At 57.4% G+C, this 13380-nt stretch overlaps 1 long non-coding RNA gene across 2 annotated transcripts in view; it reads right to left on the bottom strand.

Moving 5' to 3' along the window:
• Positions 1-272: 272 nt before the first annotated feature.
• The window catches only part of LOC116499152, a 29405-nt gene continuing 16297 nt past the window's right edge, over positions 273-13380 (bottom strand). For both annotated transcript variants that reach the window (XR_004254213.1, XR_004254214.1), the window contains exons 3-4: positions 782-944; positions 273-570 (exon numbers count right to left, since the gene is read on the bottom strand). This is a non-coding gene — a long non-coding RNA (uncharacterized LOC116499152). The remainder of the gene's footprint in view (positions 571-781; positions 945-13380) is intronic.

Genomic DNA, 13380 nt, shown 5'->3' with positions numbered 1-13380 from the left:
GAGGAGCGAGCACAGGAGAGGTGAGAGGTGCTGGTCCCAGCTATGCCCGGCGCCGTGCCGTGCCCTGCAGCGCGGTGGCCGCTCCCATCGGGGGTGGCTGGGCACAAAGCGGGGCTCGTGCAGGGACATCGGGGCTGCTCCTGCCTCCTGCCAGCCCCACAAGGCTGGGACACCCCCCCCTTCAGCACCAGGACCCCCCCAGGAGTGGGATTTGGGATGTTCTGCAAGAAAAACTCTGCTCAGACATAAGCAACGTGAGGGAGACCAGGTTGTGACACTGCTGTAGGTTTGGAACACCTTTAATATGCTTGGGTTTGGGGTTTTGTTTTTTGTCTTTTTCACCTCGTTGAGCTGCAGACCTCATCCCCCGATGCCTCGGGCTCAGTGGCTCCATGGCCTGGGACCCTCCTGGGCACGCCTGGCTCCAGCCACGGGGACAGAGCAAACCCTTACCCTGGGGACGGGACGGGAAGGGCGTCTGCACGGCCCCTGACCATTTTGCAGACCAAACCTCGGCTCTTCTCCAACCTTTCTCGGCCATCCGCATCGCACGGTGTCCACTCACGTCACCTGTTAATGGGAGAAACTGGTGTGAGCCCGGGATGGGCACTGCCAAGGTCCCACCACAGCAAGGACAAGGGGTGGCCAGGAGGTGACCGTGCCACCACCCCGCTGACTCGCTGCCTGAACCATTCCTGGCTTTTTTTTTTTTTTTTTTTTTTGGCAAATTTTAAGCTGAGAGCTTTGCAGAAAGCTGGGTCCCTGCCCCAAAATTCCTCACCAAGAGCTGTGCTTCATGACGGGTTGATGGCAGAGAGGTTCTGACCCTCACGTTGCCCCCGGGGAGCGCGGTGTCACCTCGTCACCCGTGTCCTCATCCCCACGAGTCACCGGTGGGGGTCCCGGCGCCCTGCCCATGGGGTGCAGCTGGCAGAGCCCCCTTCCTGCGGGTGGACATGCAGAGCGTTAGCATCCCAGTTCATCCCCCATTCCTTCCCCACCCCGTTTCCCTACCTGAAGCCTCTCCCTTTGTAGGACCTGAGCCCAAATTCGCTCGTTAATTGCCCGGCCGAGGCGTCTTTGTGTTCTCCCTTCACGTTCAGCCGTCGGCGTTGCTTTATGGGGTGCTAAACCTGCGCTGACAAGTGCTGCATGGCATAAATCCCCACAAAGTGCCTGCTCCCGCTGCCTCACCCGGCCCTGATCCCTACCTCCAACAAGATTTTGGGGTTGGGGTCCACCTCCTTCCCTATTGACCCTCCAGAGCCTGCATGGGGTGGGGACTTGGTGCTCCGTTCCCCGTTCCCCTCGGCACCGCGCACACCGGTGCCCTTCGTGGTGCACATGGGTGCACGTGGGTGTGCGCATTGCTCAGCTCGCCCCCTGCTCCAGCAGGAACATTGCACGGGCGGAAAGCTCCTCCTCGGTGCTTTTACGCTTGGGTTTTACCAAATCCCTGCTGGGGTCTCCCTCGGGGACGCAGAGAAGCCGCCGGGGTGCAGGGAGGCTGCTTGGTGCCGGAGGAGCCCCTGCAAACCCAGGCGTTCTGCAAACCCATCGCTTCCCACCACGATCCCACCTCCAGCCCTTTTTTTCCGGCTCTCTTGGCTGACAATGCCACGTCTGTGCCCGATCTCAAAGGAGCCTTGTCCGGGGGCTGCAGATGCCGCGGATCCCCCGGACCGGGGGCGGCCCCGTTGCTCCTTCTCCCTTATGGGATCGGGGCCGTTTGGGAGCTTGGGGTTCGAAGCAGAGCTTGCTCTGCCTTCATGTCACCAAGGGGGTCCCCGTGTGCCTCCCCCCTCTGCTCACTTGTATTATCCGAGAGCCCTTTATCGTACGAGACTGCTCCGGCTGAGCTTTTGTGCAGGAAAAGGGGGCTGGGATGGGGCTCTCAGCAGATCCTAAAGGCACTGGAAACCAGAGGGACTCGATCCCACTGCCCTGCGCAGCGTGAATTATTTGGTAAACTCAGGTGTGGTTTGGGCAGGAAAACCACTATTTATTTATTGAAGCGCTCAGCTCATTTCTCTTCTCCCTGACAAAGATTTTGGGGAACTTTGGGGCCTCTCCGCTCCCTGATGGGATGAAAACGAAACCTGCTGTGATCACCCCAGCTGCTCAAGGGGGGACCTCGTGGAGAGCTGCTGGATCCCACCCAGAGATAAGACACGAGTGGGCGATTTGCTGTCCCAAACCAGGCTCAACACTGCAGGGACAACAACCCCGTGAGATGTAGCCACGGTGGCTTCGGGGGAAGGCGGCTGCAATGTGGGAATTGGGGTGCTCGGGGGGCTGGGGATCCCGTCCTGGTCCCTCCTCCCCGGCTGCTCTGCCCTGGGAAAAGCCGGGCTGGGAACAGCTTGAGTGTCCGAGCGGGGAATTCATTTAAATAAATTTCCATAGGGATTAATTTTGCTCCTTCCCAGCAGCGCGGCGGAGGCGAGCGGAGCCCGTTGCTGCGTGCGTGCATGAGAAAAGCTGGGGCTGCTTTGGGGGAGCTGCAGGGGTGGGGGTCCGGGGGGCAAAACCTGCTCCCTGCAACCCCAGCCACCCTTATTGCCCTCCAGCTCTGCACCCAAGGGTGCTGGGACCCCTCTCTCTGGGTGACACAGCCCGTCCCTGGCAGCTCCAAAACCCTCCTGGTACAGGGGACGGCCACCCGGTGGGGGCTTTTTTTGGGGGGGAACCAAAAATCCACCCCGGCCAAATGGGTATGAGAGCTGCCAAAGGAAAGCCGAAGGATTTGGGATTCAAAGCGCGCGAGGGGTTCAAACAACTGGTGTAAATAAATCAGAGCTGCAGAACGCTTGGAAACGAGCAGAGCGGCAGCTATTTTTAGCTGTCAGATTTGGGAGTTTTTAAGACTCCTTCAGGGCATGAACTACTGCAAGAATTAGTTACCATTGCAGCAAAATAAAAGCCCAGGAGGAAGATTTTTCATCCTCCTCCCGGAGAGATGGTGACAGGGCCACGGTGCGGGCCAGCTCCTGCACTGGAGCACGATCCCTGCTCCAAGAGGAGGGCTTCCCTTCGCTGGGGACGGGCAGGGGGACGCATTTTACACGGTGGCTTTTGGCAGAAGAAAGGCAAAAGGGTTCAGGAACGGCCCCCGGTTCAATGCTGCCATCACTGAATTAGGAAACACACGACCGGAGGTGCCCACCAAACACCCGCGTGAAGGACGAGGCTGCTTTTGAGCCGCCCGAGGCTCTTTTGCTACGAGATGCAAAGGGAAATTTCGCAGGACGGCGAAGATTTTTGATTATGAATTGGAAGAGGGAGAGCGGGAGCGCACGCGGCCATCCAGCATCGCATTGAATTCTGCCTGTCCTTGAGCAGAGAGAAGGAGACGGCGGCTGCTTTCTCTTCCTGCTTCTTTTTAAGCGCAATTTATTCACAGTGAAGCCGTGGTGGAGAATAAAGGTGTTTATGTGGTGGTGAATGGGGCGCGCTGGCACCGAGCACTCGCACCCAGGCATAAAAGCACCTCCCGGCATCGGCACGGGTGACCCGGGGTTAGTTAGTCATTGGCAGATGGAGAACTTCAGGGGAGCTCAAAACGGCCTTGAATATTAGCAAAACCCCCGTGCTAGAGCTGCCAGGGGGCTTCTGCCCTTGGAAATGCTGATGGTGGGCTCTGGGGTGGGAAACGGGGGCCCTGAGTAATTCCTGGTGCTTGGAGCTGAGAAATTCCCCTGCAGGGTCCTGCCCTGGGAGCTTGCCACTGCTCCCAAGTGTTTGTTTTTTTTTTTTCCATCAAGGATCGGTATTTTGGAATTGAACCCGTTCCTGCAAAATGCCGAGAGTAGTGCAGAATGTTGCCGGGATTTTTGAAATTTAAAAAATAACCTTTTTTTAACCTAAAACATAACCTTTGCTCCCGGGTTTTCTGCGGGAATCCCAATTCTGGAGTGCGTCGTCACCTTTGAGAATGGGCACGAGACGTCACCCCGTGGCTGTGCGGGTCGGGCAGCTTTCCCAGCACAGCGTCCACCACCCTGAATCCCTCGCCCTGCTGCAGTTTGACCTCACAGCACCACCACCACCGAGCTGCCACCAGCTTTTAGGCACAATTTAAATCGAAACCTTGACCAAATCCCGACCCTTGCTGGGTTTACACTCAGGAAAAGTCCCCTTGCCTCCGGTGCAGGCACTCACTTGGATTTCCAAGATGCGAGCACCAAGGTGCCTCCACACCTTGGTCTAACCCTGTCCCCTTACCCACTGGGCTTGGTTTAATCCCAGGACCTTCCTGGAGAAGGAGGGAGCTCACAGCATCGTCCTGGTGAGCGCTGTGCCCTGCCTGCCTTCGCTGCCCCGGGTGCATTTCTTAGAGTTACACAAATTAGAGAACAGTTCAGTTGGAAGGGACCTTCAGAGATCATCTAGTCCAGCTGCTTACTGGCCTCGTTTGCTTTCATTCGTTAAGGAGATGCCCCAGGACCCTTCCCCAGTGCCGGGCTGGCAGGGAGAGGTGCACAGCCCCCTGTTTGCAGGAGGAGGCTCTGCGCACCCTCACCTCCTGTTCCCCGGGGCCTCGCGTCCCCGGCATGGGACTGGCACCGCGGTGCCGTCCCCGTGCTGGGGACCCGGACCGTGGGGCAGTGCCCAAGCAAGACGAGCAGAATGAGAGCGTAAGGCAGAGCTCAGCATCGGTGCAGAGGTTCTCCGCTCTTTGCCATGGAAACAGGCGTTGCTAAGGGATTGCCTAAGAGGGAGCAAAATATTCTAAAATCCAAGTTTGTGCGGCAGCGGGATTCAACTCCCCGGCTTGGTTTCGGCCACCCTTGGAGCAGCCCCAGAGCAGCCAAAAGCCCTGGTACCCCCCCTCTAGATTGGAGAAACCCCCAGCATGGGGTGGGCTGAGCATGGGGCAGGGGTGCTGGGTGATTCTGGGGGACCACGGGCACCCCAGCAGCTCCAGCATGACCCCGGAGCAGATCCTGCTCTGGCACAGGGCTGTGGGCACCCTTTAAAGCAAGCACATCAATTATTGCACTTAGACAAACTCAAAAAAAGAGTCCCCAGCCCCTCCTGGTGGTGGGGCAAGGCTGGGCTCTGGCACAGTGCCTCAGTTTCCCCTTCTGCACGATGCATCCAGGCACGGCCACCCCGTGGGCTTTGCACCGCGCTGCCACCGGGACAGCCGGCATCCTCCGGCCGGCGACACCCTCTTAACTTTATTTTATGGACACGAGAAAACGGGCTCGGGGGGGGGAATAATACACGCGGGGGCCACCTCTGACCTTGACCCCCATCCTCACTGCCCGCAGCAGCTGGGCCAGCGTCTCAATGCACGCTTTGTCTGCGCCCACCGGCCCCGCGCAGCGCTGTCGCCCCATATAATATTTATGGAGCTGGCGGTCACATTCTCCCCCACTCCGCTGCTTGCATCCAAAAAAAAAAAAAAAAAGAAAAAAAAGCCGGGCACAGGATCGAGGAAATTATTTGGGAGTTTATAGGCCAGCGAGTTGCTGCTCTTTGGCTGGTTGCCCCGTGGGGTGCGGAGGTGCGGAGCCTGCCCTGCGCCCCTGGGACCGCTGATGGGTGCGAGGAATGCAGCCAGCTTGATTTCGTGCCAAGTTTTCTTTCTTAAAAAATAAATAAATTAAACATAAAAAGTTGAAAAGCAAACAGGTGTAGTTTTTTTTTGTTTTTTTCTTGCTTTTCCTAAATCTTGCAAAACCGCTCTGCTCCTGAACCAGCTCTGGGAGGTGGGAAAGGTGGGGAAAATACGTTGCTGATTTGTTTTCCTGCATTTCTGTTCGCTGCCTAATTCCTACACTAATTAAAATAAAAGCAAAGGGGCAGAGTGCCCTGTCTCCCATCTCACCTCGTGTCTGCAGCCCTGGGTGGGGGTTTGGGGCTGCCCCCAGCCCACCCGAGTCCCCGCAAAGCCTCGCTCAGCTCCCGGCTCCAAAGCAGGCGATTTATGGAAAGCTGCTTGCTCAGGAAGGCACAGACTGGGGAAACTTCACATTTGGGGCAAAAGACAGAGGATCTGTAAAAATGCAGGGCATGACCTCAATTTGCTGGGATTTGGGGAAAAAAAAAAGGTAAATGATGTCAGCGTGTGACCGGGGGTAAGAATGGATCGGGTGCGAACCCAAGTTCCTGCAAAGTGATTTCAAAATTTCAGACTCTACTGAAAACTGGGCTGATGCAGGGCATGGGTGTGAAATGGGGCCATGTCCCCAGTGCTACAAAATTTGCTGTTTTTTGTTTCTTTTTTTTTTTTTTTTTTTTTTTTTTTTAACTAATGATGAAGGAAAAAAAAAAAAAAGGCAAAAAAACGGGTTCTGTATGAAATGTTTTTAACATGTAAAAGCAGCCCGGTGCCCTAAATCCTCCACCCTTGATAAAATACACCAGCGAGCCTGTGCCTGAAACACACCCACGTGTACCTGAATTTGAATTGTTCCACTGGAACCCCAAATCCTGTGCCCCCAGTGCCCTGACAGCAGCAGGCATCGGGAACCCCCAGCCGCTGCCTTTAACTCGCTTTACATCAGCAAAGTTCCCTTTGTCCCAAAGGCCGAGGAGGAGGCACCCACACCTTTTGTGTTTTCATGACAAACCCTTGCACGTTCCTGAGGCTTCAGGAAAGTCTGGAAGAGCCTCGTGGAGCAACGCAGGACATTGAGAAAATTTATTCTTGTTGGGTATTTCCTATTCTTTGTGGATTTATTTGTGCCCTTCACAAATAAATGTGCAGAGCCATAAGGATGGAGCAGCTGCTTTGGAGCCCGCTCATCCAGCAGCATTTTGGGGTGCTGAACTTGGATCCTTGTCGCCACACAAATTAAGAGGAAAAAATATATTTAGCAGTTTGGGCTATTTCCCACTTTAATTCCAACCTCCCGCTTTGCATTTATTCCCTTTTACAAGTGGGTTGGATGACAAATAAACCGGGCAATGCCGTGGGATGCTGCTGCTGCTATTCCCCTGCGGACAGGAGCGGGAGCACGGCGGGGAGCAGAGGCTGCGTGGTGGGGGAGCACTGAGGCTCTCGTCCTTCCCCCCTCCTCGAGACAAAAAACAGCCCAGAAAGGATGCAGCACCCCTGAAATAATTACGGTGTGGACGTGTTTTGCTGGATTTGGGGAAATGCCCTGCGATAAATTCTGTGCCAGCCATGGGTTCAATGAACCAACCCGGTCCTTTGCCAGCTTCACCCTCATCTTCCGATAAACCCTCTAGTTTGGAGCAAACCAGCCCCAAATCCAATCCCTGGTGCAAAGCTTCCAGTTCTGATGGGCATTTCTTTGCTGCTTTGGCGCATCCTTCTCTTAATCCACCCCAGAATTAATGGGCAGAAAGGTGCCTGGGATGCCCAGGAGCCTCTCAGCAGGGATAAACCCCTCCTTTTGGGCTGCCTCACCCCGGAGCTGCGGTACCGCTGCGCTTCGGGCAGGGCTGTCCCTCCCGTGCAGAAATGAGAGGAGGAGGAGGGACGCTGAGGAAAGCTCAGCCGTGATTCCCGTGCATGCTGAGCTCCTTTTGAGCCGATTTGGCTTTGTTGTACCCGAGCAAGGTGATGGGATCCATGCCCTGAGCAACTGGGAAGGACGCGCCGCAACCCGAGCAGCAGCTGTGGGGCTCCAAAGCCGTTCCCACCTCTGGCAGAACAATTGCAAAACCCAAATTGGGTCATAAACCCCAAATTTAGGTTGCAAAACCCAAATTGTGGCTGACTTCGATATGATTTCAGGAGACCACTGAGCCCTAAGCGAGGAAGCCAGCCTCACCCATCAGGGAACCCACAGCACCCAGGGAAGCGCGAGCAGGATGCATCCCCAGCATCACCCCCAATCCCGGCCACACTGAGCTGCAGTTCCCAGCCTATTTAAAAGAAGAAAGCGTTTTATTTTCCTCCTCATCTCTTGGCCACGGGTTGGAAGGGGTCATGGAGCATCCTGCCACCACTGCTGCTCGCTGCTGAGCTGGGAACCGCCGCCTCCCAAGGACACGGCACAGGGGCTGCTCCTCGCTGCACATTTCCCATCTGAGAGCACCGCGCGTGGCGGCCTCGTGCCGTTCCCCTTCCCCAGGGCTCCTTCAGGAAAATGCTGCGTGACACCAGCCCACGAGCGCCAGGGCTGGCGATGGATCGGGAGTGTCACCTCCCGCCAGCATCTCCCATCGCAGAGCAGCGCAGCCACAAAGAGAAGGGCGAGCAGAGAAGGGTGGAAAGGGAAGGTCCGGGGAGGCAAAGAGAAACCTGCTGGAGCTCCAGAGCTCCGTTAAGCGAGGGGCTCACAGCGCTCTGCGGGCAGGGAGCAGCTGGGGAGGGCGATTTCTTGAGCTGCCTCTTACACTGTGGGTTTTTCCAGGTGGAAATCGGGGGGCAGCTGGGCGCACCAAGACGGACGGGGCACACGGAGAGCCAGGGGCAGCTTTCTGGAGGACACCACCAAGCCACAAAGCAGCTTGCCAAGAGCTGGACGCACACATGGCACTGGGAAGGGGCAGCAGAACAAGGTCTGGCCACCACCCCACACCGTCCTCGTGTCCCCTTCCCAAGAGCAGCACGGGGAGGAGCGGGACGGCACCTCCGGCGCGGCACAGCCCTCCCGGGAGCGCACAACCGGAGGGCGGGCTGGAGATTGAGGGTTGTTGTAACAAGCATCATTGCCGGCTTGCTGAGCTAGGCATAATTGTTGCAAAACCGCTGCGCACATGCTGAGCTTCATAATTATCAGGCTTGTCTGCCAGCCTCTCCCTTCCCCCAGCACAACGGCACAGTTGATTATGATTATGGTGGCTAATTTTGTCTGGTGCATCTTAGGCATATGGGCCCCCACCTGCTCTGAATATGCAAACGCCGCTGATTTGCTCCTCGGGCTGAGCGGGGCCCGTGGGCAGGCGGGGAGGGGGAACCTGCCCACCGCTGCTGCCGCGAACAAAGAAACCCCACGCGGCGGCACGGGCACAAAGAGCCGCCGGCACCGGGGCTGCCCGCGGCGTGGCGTGCCGCTGCTGGTGCCATCGCGGCAGCTCAGCGCCCATCACGCCGGCGTGGCAGCCCCGGTTTTGTCTCGTACGAGCCAGGTGGAGCACCCACGAGCAGCAAAATGAGGTGGCGAGTCGTGCACGTGCAGCCCGTTGGTGTGCAAGCGCACGCCCGTGCGCAATGAACGCCCCGCGGGCAACGCCTGCGCTGCCTCTCCCTCTCCGAGCAGCGTGGTCGGCGGTGGTTCCAGCCCAATTTTGTCAGCCCGATGCTTCTAAAAGTGTCGGGGCGATGGCGAGGGGCAGATGAGGTGGTCTCGTGTCTGGCTCGCCGAGACCGCTGTCATGGGGGCTTTGCCATGCTAATGGATAATTAGGTAGGCAGACAGAGTGACAAGGACCCAGATGGATGGATGGATGCCACGAGGATCTGGTGACAGATAAATAGGCAGATGCTAATGGGCACTGCAAACAACAGCTTAGACTCCTGCTAATTCCCACTGTAATTTTTAAGCTCTCTCCAACCTCCCCCCTTTTTTCCCCTCTCTCCCTCTGGTGCTGAGCCCTTCCGCGCGCATCCATAAATTCTTTTTTTTTTTTCTTTCTTTCTTTCTTTTTTTTTTTTTTCCACAGAATAGCACAAATGGTTCGTAGGAGCTCTGAGGGATAATGAGGAATAGTGAGGCGAGGTGGGCGATGAGCGGGGGCTTGGGGAGGTGCAACCATGGGCAGACCCACGGAGACCCGGCCGTACCCTGGGACTGGCCAGAGCCAAGCTCCGGGCACCTCTGTGCCTCCTGCCCTCTCTTCCCACCTCCCAAACACTGATTTTATGTAAGTTGCCATCGCTTCCGATTAAAAAAAAAAAAAAAAAAAATTAGAAAGAAGAGGTTTGTCCCTTTTCTTCCACCATGGGGTTGGGAAGAAAATTGTGAATGGAGGGGAGGAGGCCAAGGTGGATTAGAGCCGGAGAGACGCGGCCAAGCAGGCGGCGGAGACAAAAGAAAGCATCTTCGCTTGTTTTCCCTTGCCGCGGGGAATCCACGTGGCATTTGCGGGAAGGCGGGGAGAGCGGGATGGGGAGATAAATCCTGCTGGAAGGCTTTCGGTGGCACCCGCGCCGTGCGCGCGAGATTTATGGCCCTGCAGCTCGCAGTCGGCCGCCTATGGGTGCTCCTGGCCTGCCCCGTCGCACCGGGCTCGTTAGCCACAGCCCCGGCTAACGAGCTAATGGGCTTGGCGGCGGGGATATGGGGATGCTCATCAACTTTGGGTCTTCCCAGCGTGGCAGGGACCTCGCAGCCACCGTTGCCACCCCTATGTCCCAGCTCCGTGGTCACCCAGCACCCAACGCCGCCCTCCTCCTCTATCTCCGAGCTGCCCAGCTCCTTCTTTTTCCCACCTCTCCCCCAAATTTGTCTGCCAGCCACCAGCCCCTCCATTCTCTGCTCCTTCTGCCAGTCTGCCTCTTTCCCCTCATTGTTTGGCATTGTCGTTCCTGTAGTTAGCTCCATCACCACCTTCTTCCCTCGCTGCTCTGAAGATTTCTCTCCTCTGTCCCCCTCTCCCTTTCCCGGCTTCTTTTCCCCCCCTTTCCATTTTCTTTCCTCCCCTCTGCCCTCCCAGGAGGGGTCTGCAGGAGGGTGGCAGTGGGGACAAACACCCCAGGGCTCCCACGGTCCCATCCTGAAGGATGCAAAATGCAGCCAGGGAGATGCCACCGGTGTCCCCTGCACCTCAGGCAAGAGCCAGCACGAGAGGGCTGGGACGAGGCAGAGCGCAGGGCCTGGCACCCAGAGGCACCCACAGCAAGCAGGAGCCAGCGGAGAGCAGAAAACCCAATTTCTCCCTTATTTCACCCAGAATGAGTGCTGGAGGGGGGTGGGATTGAGGCTGGGGAAGGGCCCCTCTGTGCAGCAGCCGGTGCTGGTGGCAGCCGCAGCCGCTCAGGTGGCCGCATCCTGCGCCCTCTATGTAGGTCAGGGCTGGGGGGGCGCGGGGGCTCCAGCCCGGGGCCGCCCCTCCCGCGGGCAGCGGTGCCAGCTTGGATTAAACCCCTGGATGCCTCCCACCGACGCCGGGGGAGCAGGGAGGACGGCACGGATCCTGCCTTTGCAGAGCTGCTGCTCCCGGGGGCGAAGAACTGAAAAATTCTCAGCGGCGCCTGAAATCGCCAAGTTTTGCCCCAGCCGTGCATCCTGGCCCTCGCCGCTGGTGGCAAGCTGCTGGTGCGTAAACGAAGGAGCCCTAACGAGCAGCAGTGATGGGCAACGATCCGGCGTGCTCTGCTCGCTGCTCCCAGAGCTCAGCACCATCCAGCACCACTCCGAGCAGCCCGGGCATGGTGCTCATGGACACCTACACCTGTGCTACCTGGATACACGCACATAACGCATCTATCTGGGGTGACACCCTGCACGTACACATATCATATATTTATGGGTGTGTAACCTCGGTCGTTGTCTTGGTTTTGGTGGGAAGCTGCTCGCCACCACGATTAAAAGTTTGGCCGAAAATGACCCCGGCGCAAATACTCCGATTTTAGAAGACGTCCACCCAAGTTTTCAGCAACTTGTTCGGAAAGCGCCCGCAGGCTTTTCTGACAAGCTCCCACAGGTTTTTCCCCGATTTCTTTCTTTCGCTTTATGAGGTAAGTGAAAGAAAAAAAAAAAAAAAAAAAAAAAAGGAACATTTTCCTTATATAGATAAATATATGCATAAAAATATTCCAGGGATTTTTTTTTTCTCTGCTCAGATCCCCGCTTGCAAGAGTTTTCCAGCCTCTGCACCTCGCCCTAGTTGTGTGAACGAGGACCCAGCAGCTGTGGGTCAGGGTGGCTGGACTGGAAGGAAATTAGAAATATGGGAACGATAAAACCTTTAATTGCTAGTGGGAAAAAAATATATATATCATTTTCTGGACATAGATGCTGAAAACGCATTCAGTTTTTGTTTATTTTCCTTCTAAGCACAAAATACCCTAGCAGAAATCCCGACACATCAGTGGGGGCAGCAGGCGGGTACCAGCAGCACCCCACGACCCTACAGCCCATGACTTAGGCGGCACGAAGAAAACCCGCTAAGAGCAACAAACGGATCCGAGAGGAAACAACCCGGCACCGGGGGGCATGGATTTTGTCTTGATTCCCCACTGCAGCCACACCACCTGCCAAAAACCCACTGGCCATAGCGGCGACATCGCCCGCATCCCTCCACAACCTCATGGCTTTTTTTGGGGTGAAACACGCGGGTATCGCGCTCAACCCGCAGGGCACGACCGGGACAGGCGGCCGGCGTGCCGAGGACAGACAGAACTCGGCACGGGCGCGGGAAACGGGGGGCGAGGGCACGTCCTAGACGCGGCGTTTCATTAAGATGCAGGAGCGGTGCCGTGGGTGCAAAAGCGGAGGGGGAAGGGTTAAGGGGCGGCGGGAGAGAGGGGCGAGAAGAAAGCCCGAAGAAAAGAAGGGACCTCGTCGCACCGGCGGGGCTTGATGGCTTAATTACCATATTCAAATCTAATTAATTCCCCTTTGCATAAAAAGGCCACGGCGGGCGTGGGACCAGCCTTGCAGATGGCGTCTCATGCTCAGCACCATTTTGGGGCCGCCGGCCATCTTAGAGCGAGGCGGAGGACGGCTTCGCCCGCGGCACCGAGCATCTGCCGGGGGCACCCGCCGGGCACGGGGCCGCCGCGGGTGCCGGCGCCAAAGGGGCCCCCGAGCAGCCCCCCTCTCCATCCTTCACGCTGGGCTGGGGGAGAAGGGGGTGTTTAAATAAAGGGATGGAGGAAAAAGGGATGGGGAGGGGGTTCGGAGCCATGGGTGGGGTCGTTTGGTGGGGTGGCGTGCCTGGTGCCCTGCTCCTCGCCCTGCGTGGGGCTCCCCCCTCCAGCCCTGCATCCCGGGGTCCAGATGGGATGGTGCTGGCTGGAGATTGCCCACAAATGTGGGGTTTACTGGGGGGATTTGCTCGTGCGCATCTCCCTGGGACCGCTGCAAAAACCTCCCACAAACAGTTGTCTTGGGGTGGAAATGAGGGAAAACACTCCTCATCTCCCCGCCGTGCAGATGGGGGACAGCCAAAGCACGAGGCCATGTCAGGAGCTCCCAAATCCCAGTAGCCGAGACCAGGGAGGGGAAAAATCCCTCCGGGAGCGTGGGTGAGCCAGCAGCACCCGTGCCGGGCACGGTGCCGGGCGCATGGGGGCTCGCTCTGGGAAAGGTGCGAGTTTATTTCTCTGATGCCTCGGACAGCTCTGCTGTCACGTGCGAAACCCCGAGCCGCGGGGGCTGCGGGTTTTTCCCTTGACTAACCCCCAAGGCTGCGTTCAGCCCTGCTGCCGAACGGCTGCGCTCCTCCCCGCCCCCTTCCCCTGCGCGCTCGCAGGCTGGGATGCGAAGGTTACCCAAAAAAATGGGAGAC

The sequence above is a fragment of the Aythya fuligula genome, chromosome 26 (genome assembly GCF_009819795.1).
Source record: "Aythya fuligula isolate bAytFul2 chromosome 26, bAytFul2.pri, whole genome shotgun sequence".
Taxonomy (NCBI): Eukaryota; Metazoa; Chordata; class Aves; order Anseriformes; family Anatidae; genus Aythya; species Aythya fuligula.
Note: the sequence above shows the minus strand (reverse complement) of the source record. Positions and strands in the feature narration are given on the sequence as shown.